Source organism: Diceros bicornis, chromosome 15 (genome assembly GCF_020826845.1).
Source record: "Diceros bicornis minor isolate mBicDic1 chromosome 15, mDicBic1.mat.cur, whole genome shotgun sequence".
NCBI classification, from domain to species: Eukaryota; Metazoa; Chordata; class Mammalia; order Perissodactyla; family Rhinocerotidae; genus Diceros; species Diceros bicornis.
The window spans coordinates 21,638,375-21,651,003 of NC_080754.1; the positions used below are offsets into that span (position 1 = coordinate 21,638,375).

Consider the following 12,629-nt stretch of genomic DNA (forward strand, 5'->3'; position numbering starts at 1 on the left):
GTTTATAATATCTGTAGAATTTGTAGTGATGTCACTTCTTTAATTCATGATATTAGTAAATTGTGCCTTCTTCTTCTTCTTCTTCTTTTTTTTTTTTTGCTGAGGAAGATGGCCCTGGGCTAACATCCATGCCCATCTTCCTCCACTTTATATGGGACACCACCACAGCATGGCTTGCCAAGCGGTGCGTCAGTGCGCACCCGGGATCCGAACTGGCAAACCCCGGGGCCACCTCAGTGAAGCACGTGGACTTAACCGCTGCCCCACTGGGCTGGCCCAAATTGTGCCTTCTTTTTATCCTGATCAGTCTGGCTAGAGGTTTATTGATTTTATTGATATTCTCAATCAGCATTTGCTTTCATTGATTTTCTCTACTATGTTTTTATTATCTATTTTGATTTCTGCTCTAATATTTATTACTTCTGTCCTTCTGCTTACTTTGGGTCTCATCTGCTCTGTTTTGTTCTAGTCTCTTAGGATGGAAGCAGAGGATATTGATTTGAGACTTCTCTTCTTATAAGCCCTTAGCACTATCAATTTCTATGTAAGTACTGCTTTTGATATGTAACTTTTCATTTTCATTCAGTCCAAAATAATTTCTCATTTCCTTTTGATTTCTTCTTTGAGTCATGAGCTATTTTGAAGGGCATTGTTTAGTTTCCAAATATTTGAAGATTTCTGTTACTGATTTCTTAATTAATTCCATTGTGGTCAAGAACATATTTTGTATGACTTGAATCCTTTTAAATGTACTGGGAATTGTTCTATGGCCAAGAATATGGGTCTATCTTGATAAATGTTCCATGTGCAATTGAAAGGAATGCATATTTTCCTATTGATGGGGATAATGTTCTATAGAGATCAATGAGGTCAAGCTGATTGTGTTGATTCCTTTCTTTATATTCTCAATTATTTTCTATCTTCTTGTTACAGCCATTACTCAGAGAAAGCTAATGAAATTTTAGACTACAGTTATGGTTTTGTCTATTTCTCCTTGAAGTCATAGCATTTCTACTTCATGTATTTTGAAGCTCTGTTATTAGATGCATAAATGTTCAATATCGTTATGTCTTCCTGATAAATTGACAACTTTATCATCATGAAATTATTTTCTTTATCTATGGTAATGTTCTTTGCTGTGCGATCTACTGTATCTAATATTGCTACTCTGTTATATTTTTATTAGTGTTAGCAGAGTAAATTTTTTTCCATCCTTTTATTTTAACCTGTTTGTGTCTTAATATGTAAAATGTGTTTCTTGTACATAGTATACCCTTGGCTTTGTTTTTTTTATCCTATCTGGCAATTTCTGCCTTTTGAGGAGTTGAGATCATTTATGTCTAAAGTAGTTATCGGTATATTTAGGTTTAAATGTATCATATTGCTACTTTTATTTGTTTTTTATTTATCTCATCACTTCATTTTCCTTTTTTCCTCATTTTCTGCCTTCTCTTAGGTGAATTGAATATTTTTATGATTCCATTTTATCTCTTTGTTAGCTTATTAGCTATACCTTTTTGTTTTATTTTCTTTGTGATTGTTTTCATGTTTACAGATACATCTTTAACTTATCCCAGTCTACCCTCAAGTGATATCATATCACTTCACATGTAGTATAAGAACCTTACAACAGTATACTTACATGTATCCACTCCCAGCCTTTGTGCTGTCATAGTCATACATTTCCTCTTACATATGTTATAAACCCCACAATACATTGCTTTTATTTTTCTTTAAACTGTCAATTATAGTTAAAGGAGGTTTAAATAATAAGAAAAATCCCTTAAGTTATAAAAGAAAAAACAGAGACTGGTTTTACTATCATTATTACTGGTCAGAGCGTATTTGAAAATTAAAAGTTTATGTAAAAGTATGTAATAACACAAAGGCTAATGCTTATTCTACAGGTTTATATATGTTCAAACTAAAGTTAAAATTTCTCCTTAGAAATTAATTGCAATAACCTCTATTCCAGTTTTCTTTTCTTCCTTTAGTTTTCAATCTAGGACATAGAATTCCATTTCAAAGCTACTGAGTAAAAATTGCAGTGTGTGATATACATATATAGAAGCCAATAGCAAAATGTCTGCCACGGGACTTCATAATTTCTTTCCCTCTGCTTATTTAATGTGTGCATTCTGAACAAAGACTCACAATTGAGTTTCTAATATGGATTAGAGATCACAGATTTCCATAAAGTGTCCAATGAGCTCACAGGCCCACTGGTTACACAGCAGTCTTCAGCTGAGGATTTTAAAATCTCATTTACTTCTTGCTATTTTGTCAGTTCACTGTTTATATTTCACTTGTTTGTACTCACCAGCTTTCCTAACGCTTCTTGGATATTTTCTCCAGCCCTGGTGTGGTGAGGAATCCCACTCCTCTCTGCTCTGGTGGACTAGACTGAAGTTTTATATCCCAACAAGAGCAAAACTGAAAGCCAAGTAGTCCTGGGAAGCTCGCTCCTAGTACCAGGTTTGTTAAAATCATTTGTTTAAAAATGTTCGCATCTGTTGCTTGGCACTGATCCTTAAGCTCCAAGACCCCTACCTTTTTAACTAATTATCCTCATGTCAAGTAATCAGTTGTAGTTGATTGACTATATACTCACAAAATTCCCCAAATCCCAAATCCCTCAAAATAGAGGGAGAAGATGGGGATGGAATCCAAGAAGTTTTCTCAATCCAACTATTAAAGAAAGAGCATAACAAAAAACACAGCAGATACGGTGTTGTGAAGAAGCACTGTAACAGCCTATTCCCTCTGAAAGCCGCCCCACTCCCCGCTGATCACGCTTCTCCTGCCACAGATGAAGACCATGCATAATTCCACAGCATGGAATAAATGAGCAAGGGGAATTATAAACAGTCTGGCCAACCAGAAGCAATAGAGACACAATGCAACGAGATACTGCAGACCCCGTTCCCCACTGAGCTGATGTAATCCACACTTGGCAAGACAAGTTCTCACTGCAGGGCTCTCCTGCCTAAATACACAGGCTCCCCTGGAGAAAGGCGGTAGGAGACGGGAGAGAAAGACAAAAGGAGGGAGAGAAACAACTGCTGTAGAGGAGACCCACAGTGAGCATCAAAATTGTGTGTATTCCCTTTGACCCAGAAATGCCAATGTTGGGAATCTTCCTGTGGAAATAAAAAACAAAATGTAAAGACAAATGTAAAATGTTTACTATGGTGTAATTTGTTGTGAAAAAAAACTGCAGGAAAAACCTGAATATCTATTAATAGGGAAATAATAAAAATTATGGAATTTCCTACAAAGGAATATTAGGTAGCTATTAAAAATAATAAATTGGTTCAATTATATGTATATATCTAGAATAACGTACATAATATTATAAAGTGAAACAAATAACAGAGTAACTGATATTATATGATCCCATCTATGAAACAGAGAATAACTCTACACATGCCTGTTTGCAAATAGAAAAGGAGTGAAGGAATTCACACTGAACTTTTAATAGTGGTTCTGTCAGGAAGACGGAGGGGAGAGGAGGTGGAAATCAGTTAGTAACATTTTCTTTATATACTGCTGTCTTACCAGACTTGTTACAATGAGTGCATATTACTTTTATAATTTAAAAATGTAATAAATTTAAAATATAAAAAGAATTTATTGAGACTTTATAATTACAGGTAATACTAGACCCCAGAGTTCAGTGGGGTCTGTGGTTCTCTGGCATTTGTGTTAAACTGATCCTGGCAGGTAGAGGTAGCAACTTCTGCTCCTGGAGAGAGGCCTCACCTTGCATCCCTCAACAGAAGCCAATTAAAGCACAAGGCTTGACAGTGCCTCTGGAAAAGGCCGGTGGTTGTGAAATGAAAACTACATCTACTCTCCAAAGCCTCAGCCGCAGAGCCTCCCGAGGGGCCGCCAAAGCCAGTGAGCGGCCAGCAGAGGCATGGATGAGACTAGAAGAGGTTTTTGTCTGGGAAAATCCCGCTACTCCAACTATTGACAGCCTGTGTTGGCTCTTGTTCCATACTTCAGGGATGAGATGCGCAAGACTGGCCCAGTCTCTGCGGGAATAAATACTAAACTCTGTTGGAAAGACGCTGCTGCCGAGATTTGAAGGGTTCTGTGTTAGCACTCGGGTGGAAGATTCTTTGAGGACCACTGGAAGCCAGTGGTGGGCTTTCCAACTGTTGCCCACAGGATGGGATTAAGGCCTTAGAGGTGTGACACTTGGTTCAGTATTTGCAACTTGATTTCATGCTAATAGAACCTTCCAGATTTTCTGGGGAGCAACAGATATACAATGTTCAATAATAAAGAAAAAATATGCAGAAGTTGGCAGCCTGTAAAGAATTAACTTTTTTGGTTATTCATTCATCTTCCAACATCTTTTTTCTTTTCTTGTATAATCCTGCTCTCCTCCATCATGCCTCTTCTATCTCGCTACTTAACCTCTTACATTAGATTTTTTTTTACTTAATGTTTTCCTGATTATCATAGAAATCCATGCTTACAATAGCAATCATGGAAAATATGGATAAGTTTAAAAAAGAAAATAAACGGGCCGGCCCCATGGCTTAGCGGTTAAGCGCGCGTGCTCCGCTGCTGGCGGCCCAGGTTCAGATCCCGGGCGCACACCGACGCACCGCTTCTCCAGCCATGCTGAGGCCGCGTCCCACATACAGCAACTAGAAGGATGTGCAGCTATGACATGCAACTATCTACTGGAGCTTTGGGGGAAAAAAATAAAAATTATAAAAAAAAAAATAAAAAAAGAATTTGATTAAAAAAAATAAAAATAAAAATAAAAAAAAAGAAAAGTAACCATTTATAATCCCACTGCTGGTAATGTTTTGGAATAGTTTCTTTTTGTCTGTATACTTCCTTTTTTAAGGAGGTCTGCATTTGTGCAGTTTTGCAAGATGAGTGTCTCATGTATATACCTAATGCTATGAATGAATATGAGAGAATGTGTGGAAGTGTGAAAGGGGGTTAGGACAGTGTATTACTGCTGGCATCTACACTGTTGTGGGGTGGCTATGTGTTCTGGTGTGTGAAGCCTGTATTAATATTCCTCTGACTGACTGTGATGGTAGCCTTCATGTCTCAGTCCTTCTTTTCTCCTCACAGCTGCCTTGAAAGTCAGCAATATTTGCATGTAAAGATTCCCACTGGTGGTTATTTGATCTTCTTTCATCTCAGTGTTTCACTTGCAGATAATTGGGTACCTATGACCCCAGAAGGTCACTATTCTCTTCCTTTTCCTGTCTCCTGTTATTATCTTTCCCTCTCCCTCTTTACTCCGATCTTCTGAGTTTATCCTAACAGCATCCAAAAACAGGCAGCCATCACCAGCCTGGCCACAATCACAGAGTCATCAAAATGTCCATTTGGAAAAGGCACTCAGTTAAGCATGCACCCTGTTCACCTGTTCAGAGTACATACTACAGCTAATGTGGCTCTTAAGAGACTCCACTTCACGTAGAAAATGAGACACATCTGAGATTAAAGCCAAGAAAGGCCTTGTTGGTCTGGAGTCTTGCCAGGTCTCAGGACCTTACCATTTCCCTAGGAAAGACATTTGATTCTGCCTTCTCTCTCAAGGTCTCCCCAGTTACCGATGGAAAATCAGGATGGAGAGCTGGCAGTGCCGACTGATAGTTTGACATTTCAGTACAGGCAGACAGCAATGGGAAGGCCCAGAACATTCTTTCCTGGGTGTTTCCAATGTCACTCTGGAACAGTCACCCACGGCAGCAGGAGAGCAATTCCAACCAGCAAGAACCTGGATAGAATCATGAAGTTTCTCTAAGAGGCCCTCCTATGCCCTTTCCTGTCCTCATACCAAAAACTCGCTTCTCCCCATCAGAACCCCACAGCTTTCTGGCTAATCTGTATATATGCAAAGCTCCTCCCTGCAGCACTGAAGACTGACTTGCCCGGAACCATCACTTCCACAGTTACCTCTTCCTTACAAACATCATAAAGTGGAGATGACTGGGAGGTTTAACACCCCTCCCTCCCTCCCTCCCTATGTTTGCTATGGGTTAAAAAATAAACATCCTGGGGCACTTTTGAATAGGAACCTGCAATCTGAAGGGAGAACACATAGGGAAGGCAGCTACGCAGTCCTGTCTATAGTTTATTAATCTGTATGACCTCAACCCTCTACTGCCAGTTGCCTCCCTAGGCATGCCCAGTAGCCTGGTCAAAGCAGGCCTGAGGTCTCCAGGAACTGTCTGCTCGCCTCATCACTTAGTCTTCTTTGCCTACCACATATGAAGTATACTAACCCAGATTTGGGTTCAGGTAATAAAAGGGTACTTAGACCCTCTCAACTCCCCACACTGAGGCAAAATGGCCATGAAGATCGGAGGATGCTGCATACAGCCTATGAATTCAGTTTGACTTGGAGCATTCTGAGTGTATATGTGATGGGGGCAAGAAGATGGTTGGTGAGACCTCTTTCTGGTCAGTCACAGGAGTATATTGAATGAATCTGACCTCCTCTTGTTTACCTCCCTTAGAGTAGACTGCACAAAGTCTCTAGACTGGATTGGACATGACAGAATATTCTGGAAGTGCCTTGGACAGAAACAGACCTCAAGGCCTTGCCTGTGCTGGATGCACCTCCCAAGAACTGCTCAAAATCAGACCCAACTTCTGGCCAAAGTTACATGGTTCCCTAAAACAGACAGACTAAAGTCCACACTCTTGTGTCCTTGACAAGCTGGCCTTTAGCTCTCCTGCTTTCTCTCTTACTGCAAACCTCCCCTGACCCTCCCCTTCCCCCCTGTTCACCTTACTCAAGCCACACCAGCACTTTGGCTCTGACTCAAATATCTGCTCAAGTTACTCTGTCTCTCTGGAATGGCTCTTCCACACCACAGCTGCCAGTCGAAGAGCCACACCTCCTTCGGAACTCCATTCAAAATCCACTTCTTGGGGCCAGCCCCATGGCCTAGTGGTTACGTTCAGCGTACTCCACTTGGGTGGCCTGGGTTTGGTTCCTGGGCACAGACCTACACCACTCGTCGGTGGCCATGCTGTGGCAGCAACTCACATACAAAATAGAGGAAGACTGGCACAGATGTTAGCTCTGCGTGAATGTTCCTTAAGCAAAAAGAGGAAGATTGGCAACAGATGTTAGCTCAGGGTAAATCTTCCTTAGAAAGAAAACAAAAAAAAACAAACCACTTCTTCCTTGGAGGAATATAATGATTTTTCCTGAAATAGCTAGCTTTCTACCCTCCACCTGGAAGCCCTGGCTAGCCTCCACTCCTACCCCCATATTTTCAAAGCAGGTGTGATAACTTAATTATAGCAGTCAGCAGAGTTGTCTTGTATAGGCCTCGTCAACATCAGTGTCACAGGAACTGTGTCTTTTACAATGCTGATTCCTTCATTCTTCTATTTGGAATGAATATATCCCATCTTAATTAATCCCTCCTCACTCTAACAAGTTCTTTTCCACTATCTCCTTTGGATTCATACTTATCAAGCCATTTTCATCAGCACATGCAGTCTTTCTCCTGATCCAGATACTATCAATGCCCATTTTTCTGCATGATCATTCTCCCCCATCCCTAGAAAGTGGGATGCTCTGCAAGGTGTGGTTCAATAACACGGAACATTCTCTGGCTGTATCATCTTTCTCTGTCTGAGTACCTCATGTTATGACAAGTGTCTGAGAAAAACACCTTAAGAAGTCTAAATGGAAACCAATGCCCCATGGAAACACATAAATATTTTATCAGGCTCTGAACAAGACTCTTGCTCATAAATATTTAAACTCCTCGATAGCACAATACTCAGTGGCTGATTAAAGTCAACTTGTACTGGAATGGGGGGGCTGAAAGGAGGAGGGGAATACAACAGCAATGGCAGCAGGCATTCTACAGAGTCTCTTTTAAGGATCTAAAAACACTTAAAGTGCACTCGAGGGCTGTCCAATTTGCACTAACACTCATTTCCCAAGTGTGCTCCCTCTGGAGCAGAGGTAGGTCAGCACCCAGTGGAGCTGTCTAGGGAGGGTGCTCGCTGGGCTGCAGACAGGCTGCCATATCAGTCACAGCCCCCATAACGTTGCCAGACTTCTCTCAGAACTGGTGGCACAAAGATTTCCAAATAAAGTACACAGGATTCAAAAACAGGCAGACCCTATAAGAATGTTCACGGCAGCTTTATTTAGAAGAGCCCCAAACTGGAAACAACCCAAGTGTCCATCAATAAGAGAATGGAGAAACACATGGTAGACATTCAAACATTGGAATACTATCTTGGAATAAAAAGAAATGAATGACTGATATACTTAACAACATGGATGAATCTTACAGACATTACATTGAGCGAAAAGAAGCCAGACACAAAAGTACATACTGTGTGAACACATTTAGATCATGTCCAGGAACCAGCAAAACTAATCTATGAAGATAGAAATCCTAACAAAGGTTGCTTCTGGATGGTGGCAGTAACTAGAAAAAGGCATAAAGGTAACTTCTGGGATTGAAATTTGTATATCTTGTATGGGATGTGGGTTTGTCAAAACTGGCCCAGCTTCTAACACAGGATTCAGCTTTGAAGCACTGTGAGGATAAAAGAGGCCGCTGATCTCCAGGATCATCATTTACCTATAAAATATTGATTAACTGAATTACCAAAGAGGACTTCTAGTATTTTCCCAAGGATTCTGTAACCCTTAAGGGAGTCAATGCTTTGTGTCATTTAATTATCTACTTAACTCAATAATTATTTATTAATGGCTTACAATATGCCAAACAGGAACACAGGCATGAATACAACAAAAATTTTTTTGTCGGGGCTGGCCTGGTGGCATAGTGGTTAAGTGCACGCGCTCCGCTTTGACAGCCTGGGTTTGTAGGTTTGGATCCTGGGCATGGACCAATGCACTGCTTGTCAAGCCATGCTGTGGCAGCGTCCCATATAAAGTAGAGGAAGATGGGCATGGATGTTAGCCCAGGGCCAATCTTCCTTAGTAAAAAGAGGAGGACTGGCAACAGATGTTAGCTCAGGGCTAATCTTCCTTACCAAAAAAAAAAAAAAATTTTTGTCCTTATGGAGCTAACATTTAACGGGGGGATATATGGACAATTAACAAACAGATATACTGTATAATGCCAGGTAATGATAAGTGCAATGAAGAAACAAAGCAGGGTCAGAGGACAGGGAGTGACGAAGGGCTGTTTTGGATCAGGTGGTCAGGGAAGACCTGATTGAGGAGGTCACACCTAAAAAGAGACCTGAATGAATTGAGGAAAGAAGCAGTGCAAGTATCTGAGGGAAGAGCGTTCAGGCAGAGAGGAGCAAGGAAGACAGTAAGTGAGCAGAGAGTGATAGAATATGATGTCAAACAGGCCAGGCCACATGGGGCTTTGGTGAGTCCCGGTAGAGAGTTGGATTCTATTCCAAATGTGAGGGGAAGCCATTGGAGGGTGTTAAACAGGAGAGCAATATAATCCAACTGATGTTTTAAGAATGGGAAAAAGGAACTGATGAAGAGATATGCCCAAGATTCTTAGGGAAGAGTCAGAAGAATAAGATCCATATATTTTTCCTCAAAATGTTAATATCCTTCACACATTTATTTCTTAACCACCTTCTGATTCAAACTCTGTCCAGGGCCAGATTCATATAAGTCTGGATTCCAAACTCTGATTTTTATTAACAAGTTCATGTCTCAAGATAGTCATAAGTTTATAAAAAGAGAGGTAGGTAACTTTCCTGTATGTCTGAAATTTTTCATAATAAAATGGAGGAAAAAAAGAGAGGTAGGGGTTTGCACTCTTTATCAGGCAAAATTTATCAGCAACTAAATATGAATGTTGTGTTTCTCCATACTTTTTTGCAAAATAAAGGCTCTGATTTTTAACTAAATGTAGAACCTTCCTTTCAACTCTAAAATCCAATTTCTCTGCCCAAGTCGGGTCTACGTTCCACTGCCTCAGTGGCAAGTCAGAGCCTTAAGGCTTCTATTCTCTCTCCCGGGCTCCCAATTACTCTCTGAAAACCTATAAGAGAGTGGAATAAAACACGAATTCAGGGGAAGGGGGTACTTTTCAGAGAAATCCTCATACTTCCCCGGCCCCATCTGGAAATGCCCTTCTGGTCAAACAACAAAAAAGGAAATATTAAAACCCTTAGCAGGAAGCAAACTGTTAAGCACCTACTGTCCTCCCCAGAGAATCTCTTTCCCTTGATAATTATTTTCCCATTCTTTTGAGAGCCTTCTAGCCTGGAAGTCGGTAGCTTCATCTCACCCAGTCCCTGGGTCTCTCCTGGGCCACAATTCTGCTTCCACTAGACTTGAAGTTCTCTGTCCCCAGGCTACCATAACTCTGCCTCTGACCAGGCTCAACTCTAGACTTCATTGAGGAACAGGGAGAACCTAAAAGCTGGACATAGAAGAGAAGGGTAAATACAGGGAGCACTCCAGAAACAGTGGTGGCCCTGAAGTGGAAATAGGCAGGCAAAATGGGTACCAGAGAGCCATCACCCCCCTCCCAAGAGATCCCTAACGCAAGCAAAGCCTGCCAAGGCATTTTATTCTCCAGACTCAAACTGCCTTACACTACACACAATCACTTCCTCAGCCATTTACCTACACACCCATTTGCTCCAACTGCAGCAAAGGAAGAAACTACTGTTTTGCAACCCTGGCTGCTACCCAGTCTGCGTAGAGGCCCTCCGTGCTGCATTTGCCATTGGTGGAGAAAAATTAGTTTTCCTTTGCAGGTCTTGCTGCCTAATACAACTATACCAACAATTTTTCCAGCTTTTAATCCCCACCTGAAAATCTTTCACTTCTATGTAGGGATACAACAATTTAATGTTATCCTCCATATCCTGGGTTAAAGGACTACACCAGGAAAGACATTTCATTACAGGCTAGGACATAATTTGCCTATTATTCATGCATGCACGTACCTAGAAAACCAACAAAGGGAAGAGTAAGAGCATGCCATGACTTCTCTCCCCACAGATTTCTCTTCTGAAATGTTAAGAGCAAAACTCGATTTTAAAGAATAACCTTTAGTTCGGATTCTGCAGTAGCATACGTATAGCTAGATATACACCATTCAAACACCGAGTTCTAACATGTGGCCTCTAGTTTCTAAGAGAGCTAAGCTGGAAACGGGTGTCTGCCAGGGTACAAGGATGCTGCAGCTCCCGGGCGACTCTGCCCAGAACAAGGCAGCTCGACAGCGTGCAATAAAACTGTCTATTCAGGACTTCACAATCCCCGCGAGGGAGCCCATCCTATCCGCCGCCCTGCACCCCCGGGTGAACGTGCCCCTGCAAGGCAGATCTGGGGACCAGCTCGGTGAGGAGGCTCCGGGGCGTCTACATGCTGTGGGACACTGTTCCGGGATCTCTCAATTTCAGCCGTCAGCCGCGCATTGAACAAAACAGAACAGCCACAGCCCCGCTTCCCCCCAAATACGGGACTCTTCCCCCAGTTCTCAGGAAACTGCCCCTGGCATCCCTGATGAGTGACCCGGGCTCGCCTGCCGTCTCTAAGATAGTTTCTTCACGGTTTGCAAAGAAACTGCTCAGATTCTGGAGGGGGAGAAAGCCCTTCCCCCTCCCCACTTTTTACTTTAGAATCAAGTGTTTGATGTTTTGTGGAGGCATAGTGTCCACAGAGAGGTCCTGCGAAATCCCAAAGTCGGGAGCCTCAAGGGCGCGCTGCTCACCTCACCAGGTCCCCGGCCGTCGAGAAGCGCCGAGCCCGCGGCCGGCGGCGGGACGCCCACGCTCCCCGGGGCTCTCGCGCCGTCGCGGGGCTGGGCGGGACGGGGAGCGAGGGCCGGGCCGGAGCCGCGCCCATCGCCGCGCCGGGAGCCGGGCGTGGAGGCGGGGGACGGCGGCGCCGGGCTCGGCGGTCTGCGCGGGGCGCGCGGGGCCCGGCGGGCGGCCTGTGGCGGGGCCGCGCCTCCGCCCCTCCCCTGGCGCCGCCCCGCGTGGCGCGCGGACTCCGCGCTCGGCCGGCCCGTCCCCTGGGGCAGCCCCGCCCGCGGCCGCCCTGCCCCGAGACCCTCCCTCGGTGGGCGCTGCCCGAGGAGCCGGCCCCGCGGCCGTGGAGCCTCCGGCTCGGGTCCCGCACGGGCCCGGGAACGAGAGTGGAAGGATTCCACGCAAATGGTCATTTTTACTTCTGAGGTGGAGTTACGCATTAGGGTTCTTATTTTATACTCTCTGGGTTTTCCAAATTCTTTACGTTGAGTTTGTACTTATAATCAGAAAGACAAGAACCTTACTTTTTCCAGGAATGCACAAACAAGATGTCCAGCCATTAAAAATATGCGTCAGCCTTTGTGTTTGACACCCTTAATAAGTCAGAATGAGAGATCTGGAAAGAGTCTTGGGAATCTCTTTATACTTTTTGTATTGTCATTTATTTTATCTTAAAATCTCAGACGTATCATGCTCATTGGGAAATCCCACGTTTTTACGACTGCCTTGAGGAAACCCTTGGCTAGCGAGGGGGTAAGGGAGGAGAGCCGGCGGGGGCCACTCCCGCTCCTGCAGGACCGCAGTGACCTTCTTAGATGTCTTACATGTGATGTTACCCAAAGGTTTCTTTTCACGGAAAGGGCTCTACTGAGGGGGAAAATAAGAGGAAGAAAGAAGGATAG

The 12,629-nt window shown here is 43.2% G+C and overlaps 1 protein-coding gene across 1 annotated transcript in view; it reads right to left on the reverse strand.

Annotated features, from left to right (window-relative positions):
* The window catches only part of GPR156 (G protein-coupled receptor 156), an 88,079-nt gene extending 76,186 nt beyond the window's left edge, over positions 1 to 11,893 (reverse strand). The window contains exon 1 of the mRNA XM_058555865.1: positions 11,688 to 11,893. The gene's annotated coding sequence lies outside the window, so the exon portion shown is untranslated. The remainder of the gene's footprint in view (positions 1 to 11,687) is intronic.
* Positions 11,894 to 12,629: the final 736 nt, after the last annotated feature.